Raw genomic sequence first — 26,613 nt, forward strand, 5'->3', positions numbered from 1 at the left:
TCAGGATTTTTGTACTGGACTCAAGTAGAATTTCCAAATAAGCCTTCCCTTCTGTGATTCCACATTAAATCCTGGGACCCACCAGAAGCACAGATTTTTCCATTCGCTGTCAATCTGCCTGGAAACAGTTTGGGGCCAAGTGCTTTGAAGCTGCGTCGCTAGCCTACAGGTTAGCAACATGACTGTTGCTATGGAGGGTGGAAGAGGATAACAATGGGCTCAGCTGAGACAATCCGGCACTCTGGATCTCTCTCAGCACAGACAGCCCTGACTTGTTAGGTTTTATATGATACAGTCTATAATTTTGAAGTTGTCTGATAAACATACAGTATGCAAAATGTACCATTTGCTAAAACTGTGTATCGACGGTTCATTAACCACTTAATGACAAGCTGACAAACGTCGTGCAAGAGCCTCTTAATGGCACCAGGACGTTTTTATAAGTCAGACAGTGCTGCTGCCGCTTTACGTGTGCACGTGCGCGCCCCCGCATTCCCATGCATGTGAAAATACACCTTTATTTCCAAATATTATATTGTCACCTTACTTTGTACTAGGGACATAATTGAAATCTTGTGATAACCAGAACAAATAGGCAGATAAAATGTGTGGGTTTTATGTACAGTAGCAGTGTTTATATTAAAACCATAGGGGATGAAATTGGAGAAATAGTGTATTTTTTAATTTTTTCCTTGTTTTTCCCTTTAAAATGCATAGAAAATAAAGTAATTACTGAAAGCAAATATCAACCCCAAAAAGCCCAATTGGTGGTGAAAAAAACCAAGATATAGATCATTTCATTGTGATTAGTAGTGATTAAGCTATTGGCAAATGAATGGGATGAGCACTGAAAGGTGAAAATCGCTCTTGTCCGTTAGGGTAAAAACGCCTTTGGGGTGAAGTGGTTAATCGGTATCTGTTTTGTTTAATAAATGTTTTTGTAAAAGGAAAAATAAATCGTAGTATGCAGTGTGGCGGGTTCTGTATGCAGTGGGTTTACTGGACAATGTACTTGTTTGCAGTGGCTGTATGCAGTGTTTTGTATGCGTTGCATCACATTTCTTATGTGCTAAGTACGGTAACTAGTGCTAAGGGACCATTCGCTTGTTAAGCCTTGTAGACCCGCCTGACTCAAGTAAGCTGAAGTGGCCAATAACAACCACCTCAGTCTACAATCAGGCATGTGTACGGCAGCCGCCGACCCCCAACCCACAAGCGTTCAGCTGGGTGGATCTACTCAACCTCAGCGATGCTAAACGTTATTGTATGTTGCTACGCACTGCTACCCCGCCCACCGCGTGACGTCATGCACACACTACTCGTCGTCCCTCCCTCAGCCCCCCTGGCCGCCTCAGCATAGTAACACAGCGTGTTGTTAGCTACACAGCTGACACGCGCGTGCGGCTTGACCCAGCAATGTCTACCAAAGGAATCAGGTCCTGATCCCCGACCGGCAACATCCGTCGAAGGTGTGTACGCACCTTTAGACTTTTAAAAACGTCTTACCAGAACAAGTCTATGGGTTTTTCAATGTAATTTCACTGTAAAGGGGCCCACTAATGATACAATCTTTTGTGTTCAATCTCACTATTTACGAATAAAATGAGGGACTTTGTTAAAGGACTTCCGAGGTGGCGAATAAAATCTATGTTTACTTACCTGGGGCTTCTTCTAGCCACTAGCAGCCGTTTTAGTCCCTCGCCACAGCCCTGGTCCACCTCAGTGTCCCACAGACCACCCCTAATGATTGGCGACCCGTCGGTGGTTCGGCTCTTCTGCTCGGGCACTTGCGCAGGAATGATCGGCGGTTCGGCTCTTCTGCACGGGCACTTGCGCAGTAATGATCGGTGACCCCTTGGTGGTTCGGCTCTTCTGCACGGGCACTTGCGCAGTAATGATCGGCGGTTCGGCTCTTCTGCACGGGCACTTGCGCAGTAATGATCGGTGACCCGTCGGTGGTTCGGCTCTTCTGCACGGGCACTTGCGCAGTAATGATCGGCGGTTCGGCTCTTCTGCACGGGCACTTGCGCAGTAATGATCGGTGACCCGTCGGTGGTTCGGCTCTTCTGCACGGGCACATGCGCAGTAGCGGTGCACAGGCGCAGTACGTGCCAGATGACGTACACGCGCAGGCGCAGAAGAACCGACCCGAGGGCAGGTCACCGATCATTACAGGCAGACAGCATGACACTGAGGAGAACCGGGGCTACAAATGGATACAAATCCTGCAATAAATTTGCAGTGTGTCTACTTCCTGCTTTCATGGAAGCAGTCGTAGGGTTAACATCCTGTCTTTACAAATTATCTGCTGTGCCGTGGCAGTAGCTGACACAGCTAAGAGATAAAATTACACTTGTGATAAGTCGCAGGTGAGGGGGGAATAGACAGGCTAAGCACTCCAAATGCATACAGGGTGCATTTCTCTTTGTTTTCCTTCTGTCCTGTGCAAGAGTTCAGGTCCCTTGTAAGGTGCCCATTAGCGGTACATTTTTTTTCATAAAATGCAATCTTTCTATGGGATTTTTACAATCAAAATGTACAGAAAACTGTGCAGTGTGGCAGAAATTGATGTAAAATGATTCTATGGTCGAGTGGAACAAAAGATTTTATTGTTCAAAATGTTGGATTTTGTGATTGAATTGGAAGAGAGAAAATGCCCTAATTGAGCCGTTTGTTGGAACAATCGATAATTTCCTTCCAATCATTTTTAATCGTAAAAATTGCATCGAAAAATTGCAACTAATGAAAAAATTGTACTGTTTAATGGGCACCTTTAGATGTGAATTCAGAGTATGAAAAACTCAGCAAAGCACATAGATGTGAATTGAATGAGTCTTATTTAAATGAAAGTGTTCAAAGTGCCTGGATGAAAACAAGGTATTACAAGGATGGGAAAACACTTGCTGGAATCATGCGCATTTTTGCCGCGGACAGCATAACACGAACGGCTGCACTTGCCATTGAAGGCTTGTTCCCCGCTATTTTAAATCCAAAGCTTTCTGTTTATTTAAGTATGTATATAGCGCCAACAAATTACGCAGAGCTGTACAGAGTATATTGTCTTGTCACTAACTGTCCCTCAGAGGGGTTTACAATCTAGTCCCTACCATAGTCATACGTCTATGTATGTATGTATTGTGTAGTGTATGTATTGTAGTCTAGAGCCAATTTGGGATTAAGCCAATTAACTTATCTGTATGTTTTTGGGATGTGGGAGGAAACCCATGCAGACACGGGGAGAACATATAAACTCCTTGGAGATGTTGACCTGGCTGGGATTCTTCTAACTGGGGACCCAGTGCTGCAAGGCGAGAACGCTAACCACTACCCCACCGTGCTGCCCATTTCTGGTTTTTTTTCTGCACACTGCTCGTGTTCACAATTGCAGTGTATTTCACTGCATCCAATACTGTTCTGAAAATTTGTGCATGGAATATGTGATCGCAAATGCGAACTCACTACAATGGAAACCTGGGAATTGTGGGAAAAAACACCCTCTGCAAGTGTGTTCCCTGCTTAAAGTCCTGGGTTCTTTTATACTGTAATTCTGTCCAGCCAAACAGATGCCTTTTCAATGATGCATTCTGTATATTCAATGTTTGTCTCTTTATGAATCAGTTTTCAATTTCTATCCTTTTCAGCAGCTTGTAATCAAGAAATAATAAAATAAGGCAAGCAAACAATAAATATATATGCATGAAAAAAACGTATTTAGAGTGCTTTGTTGTTTGCTGAAGGCTGATAAACATTATTTTCAGTTGTTACATTAAGAGACTAGGGAATCTTTAATCAGGGCCAGTCTGGAGGAGATAGGATATCCCTACTTCAGTTTTTAGATCAAAAATTAAATACACTGGGAACATAATTATAGCAGTAATAGGTTGCTGGATTTTGGTCTTTCAAATTGAAAGTAGCTCTATCCCATTGTAATGTTCATCATGCATTAATAGCCTGCCATGCTCCGTTTTGCTTTTTTATATTATTATTATTATTATTTTTGATTTATATAGCGCCAGCATCTTCCGTGGCACTGTACAATAGCATGCAAGGTATAACAATACAGAGTATATTATGAAATATCTCAATCATACGCTGAAAGCTATTTATTTTTGGGCTGATGGTTTTGTGGTCTCTTATGTACCCTCTCTGTTGTCAGTGCTATGACCACAGACCAGAGATAGAGCTCCTGTCCATCACGTGGCACAGCCAATACAATTTATACTGCAGAAGCCAGCTGTTTTCCATTACAGAACACTAAAGAGACAGTTAACATCATCCAACTAAGATGAATATTGCTTTCAAGGCCATTATGCAGAACATTTGTACCGACCTGTGTTCATCTAGCAGGCAGCACCAGTAGTGGTGGATGTTGTCATGGAAACCACTAAGATGATGCATTTACGGTCTAAGCAAAATGTGCCACTAATACATGTATAAATGAGTCAAAAAATCCCTCAAGGCACATGCCTGGGTAATAGGACTGGTAACCTGTACTTACTGAAAGGATCAGGCTGGATAGAGTGAGAGATTAATTATGTAGTATGTTGTTACAATGTCATGTAATATGATCATTATGGGACATTTGGGGTAATTGTATGATTTATTGTTTTATGTTTGCTAAAATGAAAAAAAAGCATGGAATACGTCAGCATATGACTTTGAGCTAAATTTCCCACATATCATTATACATGTATGGTACTAGAGGACATTAAGCACAGCCAACATTATTCTTGTTCTAATAGAAAAAAAAAACTACCAAAGGAACAGGACAGTTGTAAAGGTAGCCATCTGCACCTGCCACTTACCTAATTAAATGTTCCAATGCTGTTGCTACAGGTCCTGTCTCTGATATGCTAATCAAAATCAGAGGTGATATTAGCATAGTTGTCTGGTGATTAGCCAAATATCACAGTAAGTGGGTTGTGCCTGCCTCACAGAATTAGGGATTGGTTCTGGTTATATAGAGGTCAGCTCTATTTACTGTATTTTTTGGACTATAAGACAATCCAGACGCACCTAGGTTGAGAGGGCAAAAAACAGGGAATAACAAATATACTAAACCTGGTGCATCTATGGTCCAGGGGCATCTTGTAGAAGTTCTCCTCCTAATTATTGTCCTCGCCCTGTCCCTCTAGTGTCCTCCTCCTGTCCCCCTTTGTTTCCTACTCCTGTCCCCATTTGTGTCCTCTTCCTGTCCTAGTCTGTGTCTGCCTTCTGTCCCCCTTTGTCTGCCTCCTGCCCCCCTGTGTCTGCCTCCTGTCCCCCTGTGTCTGTCATCTGTCCCCATCTGTGTCTGTCATCTGTCATTCTCTATGTCTGCCTCCTGTCTCCCTGTGTCTGCCTCCTGTCCCCCTGTGTCTGTCATCTGTCATCCTCTATGTCTGCCTCCTGTCTCCCTGTGTCTGCCTCCTGTCCCCCTGTGTCTGCCTCCTGTCTCCCTATGCCTGTCATCTGTCCCCCTGTGTCTGTCTCCTGTCCCGCTGTGTCTGTCTCCTGTTCCCCTATGTCTGCCTCCTGTCCCCATCTGTGACCCTCTCCATGTCCCTGTGTCCTGCGCTCCCCTGTAGGAAGTAATTAGCGGTAGCCACTTTCACTCATCTCTTCCTGAGTGCCTGCGGCAATCAGCTGCTGTCCCTTCCCTGTCCGTGGTGCTTTTCATGCACGGCCGGCCTTTGACCTGAGTGACCGGGCGCTGGCTTCCAAGGGGCGCATGTGCAGGGGTTTCTATTCCCCTCACTCGCTGCTCCCTCCGATCTCCGTCACTCACTGTCAGCCCTGTTCAGCTGTGGGTGAATCGGCAGCTGTGATGACAGAGGGAGCCCAGTGGTGGCGCTGTGTATCTCAAATACAGGAAGTGTTAATTGCCTGAATGAGAACTTCCTGTATTTGAAGTATACAGCGGCTTCACTCGCTCTGCCATCAATGCTGCTGGGCCACCCACCGCTGAACTACAGGGCTGGCAGTCTGAGTGCCGGGGATGGAGGGAGCCACCACAGAGGGGAACTTGTTTTAATGCAGGCCACAGGTCTGTGTGACAGGAGCACATCGCCCAGCTCGCCCAGAGTGCCAGCAAACTGCAAGCAAGGGGGACTTCAGCACAGAGGCAGGTGAGTCACTCAGGGGGCTTTACATAGATCAAAATGCAGCCCTAATGGACAGGACTTTGTGCAGCAGTACACACACACACACACACACACACACTCTCACTCACTCACTCACTTACTCTCTGTCTCTCTTCCCCCTCTCTCTCTACTCCTCCTATCCATCCATCCCTCCATCCATACCTATATCTGTCTGTCTCTATCTCACCATCCATCCATCCATCCCTATATCTCTGTCTCTCTCTCTACTCCTCCCATCCATCCATCCCTATATCTGTCTGTCTCTCTATCTCCCCAAACATCCATTCTTCCATCCAAATAGCTATGTCTCATATATATATATATATATATATATATATATATATATATATATATATATATATATATATATACATACATATCCCTAGATTATCTATTCCTATATCCTGTCTATCCATCCATCCCTATCTCTATCTCTCTCTCTCTCTCTCTATATATATATATATATATATATCCATATATCCCTCCTCTCTCTTTCCTCCCCTCTCGGTTTCTTCCTTCTCTCTCTCTCTCTCTCTCTCTCTATGGCCCATATGCAATTAACTTTTTCACCTGAGTTATCTCCTAGGAGATAATTTTCATCTTCTCTTTAAACTAACTTTTCAACATTTAAAAAATTTAAAAGTACCCAAAAGTTGATGAAAAAGTACTACCAAATTTATTTTGAGCAATTTCTTGCTTGTTGGTTGGTTCAAATGCATTTTATTATAAGTTGTGAAAATATCACTTAGGAGAAAACTCAGGTGAAAATGTGAATTGCATATGGGCCTATGTCTCTCCCTCCTCTCTCTCTCTCTGGCCCATATGCAATTCTCTATTTCACCCGAGTTTTCTCCTAGGTGATAATGTTCATCTTGTCTTTAAAATAACTTTTCAGCATTTAACAATTGAAAAAGTACCCAAAGGTTGTTTACAAATCACTATTAAAACTATTTTGAGTGTTTTCTTGCTTGCTGGTGGTTTAAAAGGCATTTATGACGAGATGAGAAAATATCACTTTGGAAAAAATTCAGGGGAAAAGTTGAATTACATATGGGACCCTGTCTCTCCCTCTTCTCTCTAGGTCTCTCTCTCTCTATGTCTCTCCCTCTTCGCTCTGTCTCTCCCTCTCTCTCTCTCTATGTCTCTCCCTCTTCTCTCTATGTCTCTCCCTATTCGCTCTGTCTCTCCCTCTCTCTCTCTCTCTCTCTCTCTATGTCTCTCCCTCTTCTCTATATGTCTCTCCCTCCTCTCTCTATGTCTCTCCCTCCTCTCTCTCTCTCTGTCTCTCCCTCTTCTCTCTAGGTCTCTCTCTATGTCTCTCCCTCTTCTCTCTATGTCTCTCCCTCTTCTCTATATGTCTCTCCCTCCTCTCTCTATGTCTCTCCCTCCTCTGTCTCTCTCTCTCTATGTCTCTCCCTCTTCGCTCTGTCTCTCCCTCTCTCTCTCTCTCTCTCTCTCTCTCTCTATGTCTCTCCCTCTTCTCTCTATGTCTCTCCCTCTTCGCTCTGTCTCTGCCTCTCTCTCTCTCTCTCTATGTCTCTCCCTCTTCTCTCTATGTCTCTCCCTCCTCTCTCTATGTCTCTCCCTCCTCTCTCTCTATGTCTCTCCCTCCTCTCTCTGTGTCTCTCCCCTTATAGTGCCAACATCCTCCGTACCGCTGTACATAAGTCTCCCTTCCCTCGCTCTCTATTTATTCATCCCTCCATCCATCATCTATACCTACCTACATCTATCTATCTATCTATCTATCCTGAGAAGGGCAGTGTCATCTGGCTTTTAAGGGCAGCTGGTGATAGTGGGCCTTGGTGGCGAACAAAGTACAAATACGGCCCTGTGTGTCACTGAGATGTGAGCATTTGGCATGATGTGCGCTGCGTAATATGTTGGCGCTTTATAAATACAATAAATAAATGTGTCAAACTTCAAAAGGGTTGGGAAATACTTTCCTAGGAGAAAAGGTGAAGAGTGAGTGTGTGTGTGTGCGGGTTCTGCAGCGGAGAAGACCGTGAGCCTCCGGAGCTGCGGCGGGGGCACAGGACGGCTGCCACGGGCTGGAGGAAGCCCAAGGTAAGTGGATCTTTTTTTTTTTCCTTGGATGTTTCCTTTAAACACATTTACAGAGGTCTGTACATTCTGCAGCTGTTTACAAAGCTTGTCAAATATTTTACATCAACCCAACTCCCATAAGGTGCTTACAATCTGATACCTTCTGTATAGTCATATCAACACAGTCACATAACACTTTAAAGCCTATTCATGTGGAAGTACGGTACATTTTACATTTTCAGGTAGCCAGAGGAACATAAATCCTCACTGCACAGTTCTTATTTACAGTTTGTGATAACTCATCTAGCGTGAAGAGTCCAGACAGAAAGATGGAAGTATAGGAGGAAATATCTGTCTAGAAGGGATATCTCTGGAATAGAAAGGCTATGTCTGTTGTCCTTGGCTACCTCTACACTTTACATCCCAGAATAATCCTGCTGAATCAACTACAGAGACTAGATGAAACATTATATACATTGTGGTCAGAGTTCGGGAGTGACTGCTCATTGTAAATATCTGAATACACTGGCTCACTGCTGTGAAAGAAAATTGCATCTTGCCTACACAATTGAATTCTGCACAGTTGTTTAGGCTAAGACCTGTAGATGTACAGATTAGTGATGGTCAATGAGATGCAAATAATTTTGATGCAGGGTTATATACATTTTGTTTGTATGAAAATGTATGCAACTTGAAAATGGACCGAATGAATTTTACCTCAGCAGGATTTGATCAGTTCATGTTCAAGCTGCGAAAATTTGCATAATGCTGCATCAGCTCAAAATTATTTGCATCTCATTGACCATCCCTAGTACAGATAGATGGTAGGTAGGTAGATAGATAGGCAGAAAGATAGACAGATGAATATATTGTGGTCACAACGCTTCCTTGCACATGCCAAATAATAGCAAATTGAAATAAATGGGAACAGGTTTTACAGGATCATTTATGATCTCCAGTAGTGACTGATGGTCTCTGGCCTGGAAATGTCATTCTATATGACTCAGCAACATGCCATGTGTTGGCCATAGACACATCTGTGTGCATTATGCTGGGCATACACGGGTCGTTTTTTGTTATCAATTGAGCCGCTGATGGCTCAATTGATAATATCCAACGTGGAAAACGAGCGGAAGATAAGAGAAGCGCCCGCTGGGACAAGCGGGATTCGATCCAGGCGCGCGGGGACGTGTGGGAGTCGATCCGGCAGCTAATCGAGCCGCAGAAACGGATCGTGTATGCCCAGCATTAGTTTTCAGAAATGCCCATCATGTTTAACTTATAGTATAATCATTTTAAAAGAATGTACCAAGTTCCTACACATGGTCAGATTTCTATAAATTTGATTTCAAACAATGAGCCATACCTAACAATCCTATCCTTTATATTACCGTATATACTCGCAAGCAAGCCAAATTTTTGACCCCCCAAAAGTGGGCCAAAAGTTGGGGGGTCGGCTTGCTTGCGAGTCATGAGTGGGTGGGTGGGTGGATGGGTGCTGTCCCTCCCCGCTCCCCCCGCGGCCACCGCTGCTATTACCTTAGGCGGCGCCGCTTCCTCTATCCCCGTCCTCCTCCGGTAACTCATTCACAGCAGCGCGCCCCCCGCTGCTGTGATGACGCAGGAAACCATAGAGAGCGGTTCCCATAGTAACGGCATCGCCGCTACAGGAAGCCGCTCTCTATGGTTTCCTCGTCATCACAGCAGCGAGAGGCGCGCTGCTGTGAATGAGTTACCGGAGGAGGACGGGGATAGAGGAAGCGGCGCCGCCTAAGGTAATAGCAGCGGTGGCCGCGGGGGGAGCAGGGAGGGACAGCACCCATCCACCCACCCATACTGGGGCACTATGCTAGCTATATGGGGCACTATACAAGCTATAATGGGGCACTATACTAGCTATAATGGGGCACTATACTAGCTATAATGGGGCACTATACTAGCTATACTGGGGGCACTATACTAGCTATACTGGGGGCACTATACTGGGGGCACTATACTAGCTATAATGGGGCACTATACTAGCTATAATGGGGCACTATACTGAGCACTATACTAGCTATACTGGGGGCACTATACTAGCTATAATGGGGCACTATACTAGCTATACTGGGGGCACTATACTAGCTATACTGGGGGCACTATACTAGCTATACTGGGGGCACTATACTAGCTATACTGGGGGCACTATACTAGCTATAATGGGGCACTATACTGAGCACTATACTAGCTAAACTGGGGCACTTCACTAGCTATACTGAGCACTATACTAGCTACACTGAGCACTATACTAGCTATACTGAGCACTATACTGAGCACTATACTAGCTATACTGAGCACTATACAAGCTATACTGAGCACTATACTAGCTATAATGGGGCACTATACTAGCTATAATGGGGCACTATACTAGCTATACTGGGGGCACTATACTAGCTATAATGGGGCACTATACTAGCTATAATGGGGCACTATACTGAGCACTATACTAGCTATACTGGGGGCACTATACTAGCTATAATGGGGCAGTATACTAGCTATACTGGGGGCACTATACTAGCTATACTGGGGGCACCATACTAGCTATACTGGGGGCACTATACTAGCTATACTGGGGGCACTATACTAGCTATAATGGGGCACTATACTAGCTATAATGGGGCACTATACTGAGCACTATACTAGCTAAACTGGGGCACTTCACTAGCTATACTGAGCACTATACTAGCTATACTGAGCACTATACTAGCTATACTGAGCACTATACTGAGCACTATACTAGCTATACTGAGCACTATACTAGCTATACTGAGCACTATACTAGCTATACTGGGGCATTTTACTAGCTATACTGAGCACTACCTACCTATACTGAGCACTATACTAGCTAAACTGGGGCACTTCACTAGCTATAATGAGCACTGTACTAGCTATACTGAGCACTATACTAGCTATAACGAGCACTATACTAGCTATACTGAGCACTATACTAGCTATACTGAGCACTATACTAGCTATACTGGGGCATTTTACTAGCTATACTGAGCACTACCTACCTATACTGGGCACTATACTAGCTATACTGGGACATACTGGGGGGATCACGCGGCCAGCGTTTCCTACCCCCGGCTTACATGAGGGTCAATCATTTTTTCCTGTTTTTTGGGGTAAAAGTGGGGGGGTCGGCTTACATGCGGGTCGGCTTGCTTGCGAGTATATATGGTACACATTTTTTTAGTCAAGGAGTCAGAGCAATTTTTGGGTACCTGGAATTGGATTTAGGAAAAAATGTACTAAATCCAAAATGTAAACTGTAATGTGTAATGTGCAGTGCTGGCCATAATTATTCATACCCTTGGAAAATGTTGACTTAAAGTTACTTTTATTCAACCAGCAAGTATTTTTTTGATGGGAAATGACATAGGTGTCTCCCAAAAGATAATAAGACGATGTACAAGAGGCATTATTGTGCAAAAAAAACCATTTCTCAGCTTTTATTTACATTTAAGCAAAAATGGTTATTGATACCCTTCACAAATTGTCACAGTCCGTCGGAAAATCCAAAATTCTATTTCACGGTAATAGCGGTGCTTAGTCCACAAAACTGAAATAAACAAAAAAATCTAAAAAGTTTTGTGCTGCTGCAATAAAGAAGTCACCGTATCTGATTGTGAGGCCTTGTTTGCAGTGAAAGTAACATCGCAAGACAAAAGTCAATGTTAAGTCTATGCACTGTTCAGTGCACACGTTTCGTTCAAGCGTTGGATATAACTGATGCATTCACAGATATAATGGTAGCCTATGACAATTCAAAAGATGATGAATGACATCTGTTAGAATTCCTCACGTTATATAATACGGACGGAGTTTCACATGTATACTCTAGTGTGAAAATTGTCATAGGATTACATAGTCAAAGCACTTTTTCAGATCAGCAAAGCGCTGAAAAAGCACTTTTGGTGTGAAACAGCCTCAGTGGTTAACTGTTGCTATCTATTAGCAGACCATTTTTATTAATCCAGACCAAGATCTTTGATGTTTTCTGACCTACTCCAGCCTGAACAAGAAGTTTTGAATCAGGAGCATACCATTTATTGACTAACTTTAAGGGAAATAAGTAAGCTTTCGGGCAATTAAGCCTTCTTCAGACTCTGTAGATACAGAAACAATGTCTGAAGAAGGTTTATTAACTGGAAGCTTATTTTTTTCTTCTAAAGAGACACTGAAGCGAAAAAAAATGATGATATATATGAATTGGTTGTGTAGTTCGGATAATTACTAGAACATTAGTAGCAAAAAAATATATATTCTCATTTTTTTATTTTCAGTTATATAGTGGGTTTTTTTTAATTTTTTTTATAACATTTCATCATTCTCTAATATTTGCAGTTTACACACTACTCAGCATTCTAAATGATTTTACAGAGCAGGCCAGTAAACTTTTAAACTGTCCTCTGGAGAGAGAAAGAAAATACAGTGACTGACAGTTAAGATAACAAGCTTCAGAAGACAGAGCTCTCTGCGAATGAAAGTTGTGGAGCTTAATGGCTCTTTTTATATAGATAAGAACTGGAGTTTCTTAACTCTTCCTGTACTGGAAACAATATTAGACTAATGTCTCTGCTCCTAATGTTTTATTTCTTAGTTGTACTTCACATACAAATCATTATATCATAATTTTTTTCCTGCTTCAGTGTCTCTTAAAGTTAGCCAATAAATGGTATCATCCTGATTTAAAACTTACAGCTTTTACTGATGGCTAACATGGTACAATACTCCTGCCTGGAAGATCTTAGTAGATCTTTTTATGTGAGCTCCTTATGCATCTAGTACATCTCTTTTTCGGTGGTTAAAGAGACACTGAAGCGAAAAAAAATATATGATATAATGAATTGGTTGTGTTCTATGAATAATTACTAGAAGTTTAGCAGCAAAGAAAATATTCTCATATTTTTATTTTCAAGTATATAGTGTTTTTTCTAACATTGCATGATTCTCTAATATGTGCAGATTACACAACACTCAGCATTCAAAATGATTCTTTCAGAGCAGTCTGTGAACTAATGACCTCTCCTCTGCCAGAGGAAAAGTAAATGGTTAACTAACAGTTGAGATAATAAAAGTCAGAAAACAGCCCTCTCCACGACTTTTAAAAGTCGTAGAGATAATGGCTTTTTTGCATAGAGATAACAACTGGAGTTTCTTTACTCTTCCTGTACTGGAAACAATTAGACTGATGTATCTGATCTTAATGTTTTATTTCTTAGCTGTACTACACATCCAAATCATAATATCATAGTTTTTTTTTTCGCTTCAGTGTCTCTTTAAGTATTTCATGGTTTTATTTTGCGAAAGGGAACCTAAATCATTTGGAAAAGAAACAAAATATTTTCACTTACCTGGAGCTTATACAAGCACCTTGCAGCCGTCCTGCGCCTGCGCCGTTCCCCACCGCGGCTTAGTTTCATTTTCTGCCGTTGGACAGTGGCCCACCGACTGAAAGTCAGCGGGCCACTGCGCCTGCGCGGCCCTGGCCACACGTGTCCTTGCTCACGTTGCTGTCGGCAAGAGCATCCTGCACAGGTGCAGTACAATGTTTTCTCAGTCGGCAGAAAACAAAACTAAGCCACGGTGGGGGAACAGAGGATCGTTTAGTACTGGTGCTGACATAGGACAGCTGCAGGGGGCTGGTAGAAGCCCCAGATAAGTGAAAATCTTTTTTTTCAAACGGTTTAGGTTCCCTTTAAAGTTACGAGTGTTAATGCTATGCTTAAATATCTTGCACAATAGTGAAGACAAATGTGTAGTTATTAGTATCGGTGTCAGAACACATTTTTCATGACTGCACAGAATGTAAAGCTGTAACGTCACTGTCGCATGCGAGCGTGTATGAGTGAATAACAGTATGGGCTGTGGGAAGGTGCCATGTGTGGCCTTTGATGACAGCGTCTTAAAATAGACAACAGGATGATTAAATGAGAGGTCTCTCAGGGTAATTGCCAGGGATGTTTGTTATGAGTAGACATGTGTGTTTTAGCTGTCCTAGCAAAGTGCACGCTTTAGATTTGCATGTATTACATTTTTCATGACGTGCATTGTTTTTGCATGACATGAAGTTTAACAAGGGGAAAAAATGAGGCACAGAAACGATATAAAGCAAGGTTTACCTAACAAATATGTTCTGATCTTCATGTTTATCACACGAATATCATGTAATGACTCACATTTTAATGAGCTCAGTATCAAATTATGACAGCTGAATCTGCCACGATTGAAATTTAGTATCCGCATGCTCAGTCATTTGCTATGCCAAACTGAAACTACATCTGTTTTAAGTGCATTGCTAAATGCCAAGAGGTTAACCTTAACGTGACCCCGAGATACACTTGGGCAATATTAACTGTGCAAATGAGTACATAATCAGACTTTACCTTCAGTGAAAATTGCATGACCTAATGATTTTCCAGAACTATCCCCTTGTCAGACAGAAGCACCTCCCATTTGCCCTTTTAAGACTCCCTATTATTTACAGTTTTCACTCAATGCAATTGTGTGAACATAAAAAAAAAATCTCCGAGCAGACGACACAAGAAAAATGCCGATCAATTTTCAGCAAAATAATTTATTTACATACTCCAGAATAATACAACAACTTTTGGTGGTGTGGCCCACTTCCTTAGGGAATAAGATAGAGCATATACAATGCAGGTCTGATACAGGCACTTTGCATAGTACCAGACCTGCATCGTATATGTTCCATCTTTTTTTCTGAGGAAGCGGGTCACTCCCGCGAAACGCATTATTGTAAGTATGTATGTAAATTGTTTTGCTTAACCACTTTGTCCTCTTGGATGTAGACCTACGTCAAGGAGGACATGTGCACTCCCACGACCAATTGCGCGCATGCACGCGCGCTTCCGGCCGCGGATCGTTAGCCCAGGAATCAATGAATCGGGCTATGGTGCCCGATCACTGATTCCTCTCCCCCGCAGAAAAAGCGACAGCTTCTCTCGGAAGCCTTGCTTTTTCTGCCTCCTACGTCCCTCTATGAGTACATGTTACACTTAGAGTGACGTCATGTAAACAAACTCAAGGTTGCCATCTTGTGGCCAAAAAGTAAAACTACATCTAAATGTAAAGAAAATAAAAATCAACACATATTTACTTAAAAAAATTACTGTTTACATCCCACCCTCCCAAAAATACCCACATAAAATGTTTCATAATAATAATAATAAAAAAAAAACATTACAATAAAAAAAACAACACATAAATATTTACCTAAGGGTCTAAATTTTTAAATATCTATGTAAAGATGAAATATTTCTATTTTTTTTTTTATTATAAGCTTGTAAATAGTGATGGATGCAAAACGGAAAAAATGCACTTTTATTTCCAAATAAAATATTGTTGCCACACATTGTGATAGGGACATAATTTAAACGGTGTAATAACCGGAACAAATGGGCAAATACAATACGTGGGTTTTATTTATGGAGGCATGTATTATTTTAAAACTATAATGACCGAAAACTGAGAAATAATGAATTTTTTCAGTTTTCTTTTTATTCTTACTGTTAAAATGCATTTACAGTAAAGTGGCTCTTAGAAAAATGTACCCCCCAAAGAAAGCCTAATTGGTGGCGGAAAAAACAAGATATAGATCAGTTCATTGTGATAAGTAGTGATAAAGTTATAGGCTAATGAATGGGAGGTGAACATTGCTCGGATGTGTAAAGTGAAAACGACTGAGGGCTTAAGTGGTTAAAATTGATCGGCATTTTCTTGTGTCTGCTTGGAGGAGGTAAGTCCATCACTACCTCCTCAATTTTAAAAATGTTAGTCTCTTTTATCCTTTTGGCACCTCTGTATCCATACTAAATTGTGTGGACATGTTCTCATCAAGGCATTGTAACGAACCTAAATATCTAAACGATTTTCTATAGTGTGTTTTTGGACAACGTTAATAAGCATGTTATTGCATCAATCTTCGGGATTTCAAAAGTAGCGTGCAGAATGCTTTTTGTGTTATGCTCGAATTATAGCGTGGGCATTTCACAATGCCTATAGTATGAACTTAGACTTAAAATAATAGATGGCTCCACTGACCAGCAAGAAAGGTCAGCTCATTTTATGTAAACCTCTGTGTACATAATATGGAGCGATTGTAGCCACAGCTCCACCTAACCATATACTGTACTTGCTCTATGTTTCTGACCTAGTATGGAGCAACTGTAGCCACACCTCCACCTGACCATATACTAGCTCTGTGTTCCTGGTATAGTATGGAGAAACTGTAGCCACACCCACACCTGACCATATACTAGCTCCGTGTTGAATCAAAGGTTGGATCAAAGTTATGTTGGTGAAAATGGAGTGTGTCTGTTCCTTTCTTTCCACCTTCATGACTTTAAGCCAGCCTCTGCTAGTGTGTGATCACAGGGCCTGCCACAGCTACCAATAGGCTATTTTGTTGTTTTTTTAAATGAGAGTTGTAGGGAGAATGGTAAAGCTGTACACAGTACAACTTTACACATATTGACCATTAAATCAAGTTTGACAAAGAGTCACTTTAATCTCAGTTCCATGTAGCAAATGTACTCCAAAATTAACTGATTTGAGTGTAAACGTATTCTCCCATTTCTCAGAGAACCTATTATAATGCGTGGCTCAACTGTAAACTGAAAGGTCTTTTGCGTTACCATCGCACAGTCAACCGGTCAGTGTCACCTGCATTGCTTGTATAGTGATCACTTCAGTCCAAAGAGCGCAGGAGAGTGACCCCATACATGTATACATCAGCTGCAGAGGCTACAGAGATATGTCAACATACATTGTCTACATACAGCAGCAGACAGAGAACAAGAGGCGGCATCTGACGTCTCAGACAACAGGAAAAAAAGCTGCACAGTACCCCTCAGTACACTTTGCTGCTATATGTTTGGCAGTGAGGAACATAAAGTGGAATCTTTATTTTATCAGTAGGGTGGGAAGAGGCACTAGTAGCTGTGCTATATTCACGGATACTTGGAAGGATTGACTTTCTCAGAATGCTTTTTCTACACTGATCCCAATATTAAGATTTTAAATTAGGCAATTTGTGGGCCTAAAATTTCACTATGCTTTTAAGTGTATTTCCCATACCACTGTTATAATCTTTGGGATTGCTGAAAATATAGGCATGCAGTTTTCACTGAAAGTAGTATCCAGTTATATAGTTTATTATAATTTGCCAAGTTAATATTGACCAATTTGATATTGCATAAATACAGCATTCTAGATTATGTATTGTACGAAAAATATAAATCAGTCTAGAATTTTGGCACCATTAGCTTTCATTTAGTACTTTATAGCACTTGTCGGCATTAGCCTGAGACCCTGACATGATCTCGCTTGTCCTCGGATTTCTCAAGAGGCATGTATTATGGACATATATTTATACTAAAACCACAGTCTATGCGTCCCTCCTGGCTAATGATGACACTGGCTAATGATGACTGATATTTACATTGGCACTGATATCACTGCCAATATTGCATGTCCAGACCCCGGCTTATTAAAGTAAATGCTAAATGGATTAGTATTTGGGACACTTAATTTACACTCATTGGTAAAGAGAAATTGTAGCTGATCTCTCCTGAGCAGCCAGTAGCAGTGTAACACAAGAAGATAGCAGGGTCAGTCATAAAAATACACTTTTATGTTGGTCTCTTGCCATACATTTATATAGGATGTCAGTCATAACTGTTTATACATCTGTTACTTATATGTGCTGTACATTCTTTTAATATATAACCAAAAATCAGTTATTTTAGACTTTCTACTTAAAGTGTACCTAAGACGGCCCAAACAAATATATATATATATATATATATATATATATATATATATATATACATACCTGGGGTTTCCTCCAGGCTGATCGCTCCCTCACCGTTCTCCTCCACCACCTGGATCATCCGCATTTCGGCCCCAAAAGTCCTTCAGTTGTGGACAGTTGGTGAATGCGCAGTCCGGTCGCAGCAGCAGTCTGCTCCTTTGCAGTAGTAGAACGCCCCCCAGAGTTGGGGGCATGCGCGTGACCCCAGACCGGAGGACGATCCAGTCTTCAAAGGAGGACGGCCAGGGAGCGATCAGCCTGGAGGGAGCCCCAGGTATTTATTTTTTTTAAAATCCCCCCCCCCCCCCCCCCCCATCTCTACAGTTCAGTCTAGCATACCATAAAGTTAAAACCTTTTTCTCTACTTGTTATTGCCAATATAGTTATCCTACCTGTGTTTGTCCCAAAACAAGTTTCTCCACTCCACCACCCAGATCACAGTGCAGCAGTACTGGGAGCTGTCATTGCATGGGTATGTTATATTCAGTTAAAAAGCTCTCTGAGGAAAATCAATAATATGAGGAGTTTGATAGACAGTTTAAAAACACCTGGGCTTATCCATTGACTGGCAGCAAGTTTAGACACTTCCATATAACAGCCTTTGTTAGAAACCATGTTGTTGGGCAATTCAGGTTGGTGCACAGGAGCAGCTGACAGGTGGTGAATGCTGCCTTCATCCTCCTGTGTGAAAGAGGCCCAAGAGAGCAAGCTGTTCACAGCTGTCAACAGAGGAGTACTGTTATGTTGAAAAAGCAATGCACTGAGTTTATCTCACATGTAGGGCCATTCACATCTGTGCATTGTAGAGCAATCCATAACTGCAATGTGCTAGCTGCTGCGGGCCTGCTCATGGACAGCATACATGTAACAAACAAATTATGTTTCTATGGTGACACCTAGGCTGTGAGTCAGTATTAACACGCACACAGTTTTGACAGAGTACAGAAAAAGGTACATACCACTTGTATCAGTGTGCAGAAAAAAAGCTCACAGTGTATATAAATGTATTGAGGATCAAGTACATTAAACTACACACAACTTTCAATTAACATAATGTGGATTGCTAGTATAAACTTGAACTGTTTTGGGGCTGGTGTTATGGTATGAAGACTTTTTCATATGCATTCAAACTTGGCTCTCCAGATGTTAAGGAACTACAAGTGCCACAATGCATTGCAGGAGTCTGACAGCCACAGTCATGATTCATAAAGGCAAATGCATTGTGGGACTTGTAGTTCCTCAACAGCTGGAGAGCCAAGTTTGCATATCACTGAGTTAGACCACCAGCTTAAGTCCTAGGTACACTACAGTAGTATCTTGTTTATATTAAACTGTGATATAGTAAACCTCTTGCTATAGTAAACTCAGTCCTCAGATCCAGACCATGCAACTATATGAATATACAATGTATGATGAATCCTGATATAGTAAACTTCTGTTATAGTAACTTACAGCTCCCTTGTTCTTTACTATAAATGGATTCTACTGTTCACAAAATTAGCACAAGTAGCACTCAAACTGTCTTTTCTCTAGAATCCCACCACTGTCTCCCCAAACTTCAGCAGTTTACCAGATTTAAAGACGTCATTTGCAATGTAATAAAGGTCTAGTAGTGTAAATGCTTCCCCTGTGGCAACTGGCTGTGTTGGTGGAGGGCACTTCCTTGTCCTCCTATGGTTATTATCCAAAGATGTCTCAGACCAACTCTTCAAGGCATAGAAATAAAACTATCTCTTAAGCCCCCTCTACACCATTCAATTCCAGGCGCGATCGAATTCGATTGGATCGAATTCGATTAGATCGATTAAATCCAAAATGTCCTATCGGGATTCGATCGTGATCGATTTTGGCTAGTTTTCAATGCAAATCGATCACACGATTGATCAAATCCTGATCGGACATGTCGATCGCGTCTGGAATTGAATGGTGTGGAGGGACTTTAGGGCAGTGATGGCTAACCTTGGCACTCCAGCTGTGACAAAACTGCAAATACCATCATGCCTCTGCCTCCCCGAGTTATGCTTAGAGCTGTCAGAGTATTGCAATGCCTCATGGGACTTGTAGGTCCATAACAGCTGGAGTGCCAAGGTTAGCCATCACTGTCTTAGGACGCTTTTCCATTACAGAAAATAGCAGTACGGTATTGTACCGTGTTAGCTATCAGTAAAAGCAAGAAGCCAATAAATGGTATCATCCTGATTTAAAACTTCTTGCCATTACAGAAAGTGATGCGATGCAGCTACGAATCACTTCCGCTGGTGTCCGCATCACTCCCCCATCTCCCAATGCGGAAGTGTATGGAGGGGATGGCGGGCGGATGCGGCTGTGCAAGAATCTGCAGCATGTTGCAGATTCTCGGAATGCTCCGCTCCACACACAATGCATGCATTGGGCTCAGGCACTGCTTCTAATGGAAACGGGCCCCTAGTAAAAACACTTTTATTTAAAATATCAATCCATTCAAAACACATCCCTAAAATAAAGTGAAAAAACCTATCCAAATGATTTTATACAATATTAATGACTTCACAAAGCTTTATCCTAGCAGCTTCTTCACTTGGGCATCATCACAACATAATGAGTGTCCATAAGATATCTTAATGTGCTTTAAAGAGAATCTGTACTCTAAAATTCTTGCAATATAAAGCATACCATTCTATTCATTATGCTCTCCTGGGCCCCTCTGTGCTGTTTCTGCCACTCCCTGCTGCGATCCTGGCTTGTAATTGCCAGTTTTAGGCAGGGTTTACAAACAAAAGACATGGCTGCTAACCAGCTTGTGATAGGCTGAGAGGAGCTCAGTCTGTGACTCACACAGAGCCTGCAGGGGGCGTGGAGAAGGTGTGTATAGCTTCTACCCTATCACAAGCAGAGCAGCACATTCCAGCCTGAGCCCCACAAAGTCGTCAGAGGAAAGAAGATTAGATTATATAACAGAGATAATACAGCCACTGTGCAACTAGGAAAGGCTGCAGTAAGACATACCACATTAGAACAGGAACTTCAGGATAGATGAAATAAGGCTGAAAATTTTGTTACAGAGTCTCTTTAAGACCTAGTTAATACAATAAAGTCTTGGCTTTCGGGCCGGAATCGGCTGATGCTCGGATAAGTGTGCTTTCTGGTCTGAGACTCAATGTTAAGAATACATTTAGCTATTACAGTGCTATACCCCACTCTATATACTTACCATGAACTCTGTATTGATAAAATATGGTAACTGAAAGTATATTAATCTTGGGGGAGCTGAAGTGTTTAAACACAGCAAAGCCAACAAACAGCCTAAGATGTTGGCCTTCACCACTGTGAGTACTGCTGGCAAGTTGTGCTGGTTAGTTGAGACTGCTGGTAAGTTGAGTTCTGGATAACCTAGCCTCTACTGTATTGAGATGTTTTACCTTGTAGGCTGCTGAAGTGTGGGTTGTTGGTATCTAAAGACCAGGAGACCGCCTGAGCGCTATTCATGTTCATTTTGTGAACTGTGTATTTGAACTGGAGTGTACAACAGAGGGTGAAGATAAACTGATGAGAAAAACAATTGTATCTATCCTCAGTCTCCCAAAAATGACTTTTTTTTTAGATATCCCACAGTTTTATTTTATATTTAAGGCTGCTTCCACACAGGGACGTTACAGGCGCATGTTAGTGCAGCCTGTAACGCTCCCCCAACGCACAGCAATGTAACACAAGTGGGCTGTTCACACAGCCCACGTTGCGTTACATGTAACGCTGCACGTTGTAGTGAAAGTACAGCATGCTGTGCGTTCTAGCGGCTTTAGCCGCGTTAGACTGTTTGCACATGCTCAGTGGGGGGCGTAGAGGAGGCGGGGAGATTCCGCTACAGTAGCCGCGCACATGGCTACTTAATATGCACTGCACTGGCGGCCGCTGATTGGCCGGCGGGACCACGTGATGCGGAGTGTCTCGCTCCGCATCACGTGGTCCCGCCAGTCAATCAGCGCCACCCTGGGAGACCTTATGCGGATAGAGCCGCCTAACGCGACTCACTCTACCGTCCTCTCCCGCACCACCATACGTTGCGTTAGGTGCACGTTATGCGACCTTAACGTAGCACCTAACGCAACGTCTTAGTGTGTAAGTAGCCTAAATCTATAGTTTTTACTGTTTCATTGTCTCTGCTCAATTACACCTTCATTGAAGTATTTCAGAGCTCAAATCTCTGAATTATTGACCCCTTTTATCTCTTTCCTGCTTTCCTGTGTTTTATGGCTGTAATTACTTATCTGTGACAGTTATGCTATAGTCTGACCGAGTCCGACCCGGGCAGAAACTGTCACTTACACACATGATGTTTATCTTTTTCAAGCAGAGAAAGAAACAAAAGGAACATAGCCTAGTTATTTGTGTGCTTGGCACTATACATACACGTGTCATCATGTCACATGTCACCTCAGTTGTCTTCAATTGATATGAAGTTTTTTTTTCCATAAGAAAGTATCCACGTTACTGTCTGTGGAGCTGTCAGTCAGGCATAAGAGGTCAGTTCCAAGTCTCAGGGAAGTTTTCAGGCACCTCACAAGACAGGCCTTCTTCAGAATTTAAAACATATTGCAGCTTAAAACCTTTGAATGTCACAGTTCTATAAATTAGAAATATTATGAAGTGGCTGATTAAATTGGGCTTTATGTATTAGGCCTTAGGCTGTACATGCATATGTAAAGATCATAGCATATTGGATTAGAGTCAAATCTAATATCAGATTTTTTCAGAACTTCAGCTAACACACACAGTTGGAATGCAGTACATTGGAAATGCCTCATCCTGCGTAAAGACTTGTAATTCAATCTAGCCATACCTGATCAATGTACCCGGAGACAATACCAGTCTTCGTTTTTGTGTGCTTCATCATAACTTAGTGACCCTGAAGCAAGCTGCAAAAAAAGTTTGACACTCACCTATTTGGAGGGAAGGCTCTAAATCCCATAGGGCCATATCTCCGTGTCTTCATTACACCCAATCCCACCCAAAGGCCCCCATCCCCTCAGTGAAATTGGACTGTCAAATAAGTATTTGGCTCAGGCTTCAGAAGTACTTTTGTCCCTGAGTACTTCCAAAGATGAGCAGATCTGTCTTGGGTTGTACTCAGGGATGCCTTTCGAAACCTTCCAAGGAGTCCCAAAGGTGCCAATTTTGAACAGAGGGCAGCAAAGGTTATGAGGCATAATTCATTTGGCCATATGCAGGTCAGTCAGACTGATCCATTAAACGGTTGCTTAAATGATCATTCCGAAGTTAAATTAAACACAGACAACAAGACAAATAACATTAATATCGCGCTCTTCTCCTGGCGGACTCAAAGCTCCAGCGCTGCAGTCACAAGGACGCTCTCTATAGGCATAGGTGTTGTCTGGAAGAGCCGAGATACAGACCCTGGTCTCCTGCTAGAGGCAGAGCGCTTAACCAGTACACTAATTAAAATTGGTTTCTATCTAACAGGCCACTCTTAGGGCCCGTTCTCACTAAAGCGATTAGCAGGCGATTACCGCTAATCGTTGAATTGCCGGCAATCGCTAGTGCTTTTTAAAGCGTTAGCACAATATTAATTTTATAGAAGTAATCTCATTGCCGCCGATCACCAGTGATTCGTGATTAGCAGCAATTGCAAAACGTGCTACATGCAGCATTTTACCGCAATTTTAGAGCGATCACAATTAGAATGCTAAAAAGCGCTAATCGTGATTGCTCAAAAATCGCAAGAATGTACAGTGATTTTACCACTATAATCGCAGTAAAATTCAGGGCTGCGGAGTCGTGGAGTCGGAGTCATCTTCTGCTATGAGTCCTGGTAATTCAGCCAGTCAGCGCAGTCCGGCCGCATGCCGCTTCCACAGCCAGGAGTGTTCTGCACCTGCGCAATAGTGCTGCGCAGGTGTAGTAAGCTCCCGGCGGCGGAGTGTGTGCATGCGCACTACGCCAGACTGGCTCAAGTACCTGGACTCATAGCAGAAGATCCAGGTGGCGGAGGAGGACAGCGAGGGACTGATTAGCCTGAAGGGGGCTGGAGGAAGACCCAGGTATGTATACAACTTTAATTTCATATGTCTCAGGTTTACTTTGTTACACAGTAGTACTATACTCTACATATGCACTCTCCACAGAGCTGATGAGAATGTTGTGCACATTGAACACAGAGGTGTTTCTCACCCATAAACCTGGTTCAGATTGTGCATGAAGAATGTGCAATAGAAGAAGAATCTCCTTATTCCCCTGAAGAGTACCTGCACATCACTCTTACATGTACACACAGTTACATTGCCTAGAGCCTGATAGATGTTCTTTGTTCCGGTCTGTACCTTTTACAAGTACTCTTACCAAGGACTAGTCTTAGTCTATGACTAAAGGGAATAAATATGGCAGTCTCCATATCCTTCTCACTTCAGTTGTCTTTTAAAATTCCTAAGCGTTGGCAGTTAAGAGACGAATTTCATGTTACATACTTTCAATCAACAAGATTGTAATATGCAAATTAGAGGAGTCGGTGGAATCCTAAACTGAGGAGTCGGAGTCGGTGGATTTTTGTGCCGACTCCACAGCCCTGGTAAAATTACCAGTGCAAAACGCTAGTGCTAATTGCTAGCGTTTTGCGACTACAGGGTGAGGACGGGATCTTAGACTCCAATCTTGATTAGCCAATTGTACCACGTCCATGTAGTATGAAAGCTTAACTACACAATCCGTTCAAAGTATTCAAAATCTTTTGGCCCTCGTACTACATGGAATTGGTAAAAATGGGTGAATATCAAACCCGCTCCAGGTTTGCTTTAACCGTTCTGATCGTTTGAGATACATTCCTTCTGTTTGAGACATTTTCTTTTCAAGCTTTTCAATATTTTGTATAACAAAACTCTCATATATTTGGCCTGAATGGAGTCGTAATCTGTTGCCAATGATAAAAAGATATGAACTGCTAAATTAATATAATAATAACTGCCTCCCGTTATTGCTCGTTATCTGCCTGCCTTGACCTTGGCCCTTGAACTCAATGTTGCTTGGTTACCATTAGTCCATCCTCTACATCATCTTAGCCCAGCCGATCCAGAATATCATAAGAGAGTTGCCTGTCTTGCCCAGCGGTTAATGTAAAACCAGCAGGACAGTGCAGCATGTCATCTTCTCCAGTCTGAGAACTGCATTTCAGGGGAATACAGGAGGCAGATTCAAAAACTTATACAATCTGGCATTTTCTGACTTGGAAAGGGTGGATTGTAATGTTTGCTAGAGTTTAGCTTTAATAGTTGGAATTTAATGTTATTGACTCTTTTGAATGATGTTACGGATTTTAGTCCCCTATATTATGTAGGCGCTCCTGTGGTTTGCAGAATGTCAGATAAAGTGCTTTATGAGAAGCGCGGATAAAATTTAATCCAATTATACATTTAAATACTCGAAGCATGAAATCAATGTTCAGCTCCAAATTTAATACAGTGGAGTTTCATCCATTAAGAGAATTCTCTCCTAAAGAATGTGACATGGACCAATGCTAAAGAGCAAAAACATAAGTAACTTTTTAAACTAGTTCTAATGCATTAACTTGATTTCAAGTAAAGGAGAGTTCTTCCCAGTATCATTAGATAGTATGTGTGGAGGTTAGTGGGCGGGGGGGCTTTAAGTCATAACTGGCTTTGCCTTGGTCTTTACTATCAGGCTTCAAGCCTCTACATCTGCTCCTGGTTCACTCCTGCTTTCTGTGCAGTCTAAACTAATTCAAGTAGTCTTTGGAAGATTATTTAATAGCTAATTAAATTACCCTGTTGCTAGCTTAGGTATTTGACCTAGTGAAATGGTTAAATAAAACGAGATGCGTGTCTTTCACAGACTAAACACCTATGGAAATTTCTGTGGCCAATGAAGAATTATGGTGTGTACACAGACAATATTCTTATCGCCTGTACGGATTGAGCTCGATCCTTTAGGTGACACTGTCGACAATGAACTCCTCAAAGAAACATAATTGGGTACCCCTAAGTGGTGTGTACAGTTTTTATGGAGAGGAGAGTAGGGAAGACGGGACAGTGCATGATGGAGTGGTCTCTGGATCTGTAAGCAAACTTGTGGGACGCACTAGATTCTCAGCTGTGGTGGCCATTAGTGCCCGCTGTGCCGAGAGCTATCTGGCATGTGTACCAAGCTTTAGGCATCTCTTCAGATCCAGGCATCTGCCGAGTCAGTGAAACATCTCCTTTGAGTCAGCAGGAGCATGTCAACTGAGTATACATAGACTCAGGATGTGAAGAGTTGTCTGCTCTTCAGCCTTCACGGATTGCACAGAAAATTGTATGCAGTTGACACTCACCTCACTTTATTTAGCCCTTTTCACAAAGTTAAGCACTTTGGCCTAGTTGCAGAGGTTCTTCAGAACTTCACAGTTACTGAAGGAATTATTGCAATGGGGAAAACAGAATTTCAGATAAGTGGTAAGATTAGATTATCCTTAATCAACATTTTCCTTGCCATCATACAATATTCTACAAACGTACTGGTTTTTGCATGTTTTATAAATACAACACTATTAACAGCTGGTATAAAGTGGAAAACTAAGTTTATATC

The 26,613-nt window shown here is 42.1% G+C and overlaps 1 protein-coding gene across 14 annotated transcripts in view; it reads left to right on the plus strand.

Annotated features, from left to right (window-relative positions):
- MBNL2 (muscleblind like splicing regulator 2) overlaps positions 1–26,613 on the plus strand; it is a 236,623-nt gene that overhangs the window by 50,302 nt on the left and 159,708 nt on the right. The window lies entirely within an intron of this gene.

The sequence above is a fragment of the Hyperolius riggenbachi genome, chromosome 2 (assembly GCF_040937935.1).
Source record: "Hyperolius riggenbachi isolate aHypRig1 chromosome 2, aHypRig1.pri, whole genome shotgun sequence".
In the NCBI taxonomy this organism is placed as follows: Eukaryota; Metazoa; Chordata; class Amphibia; order Anura; family Hyperoliidae; genus Hyperolius; species Hyperolius riggenbachi.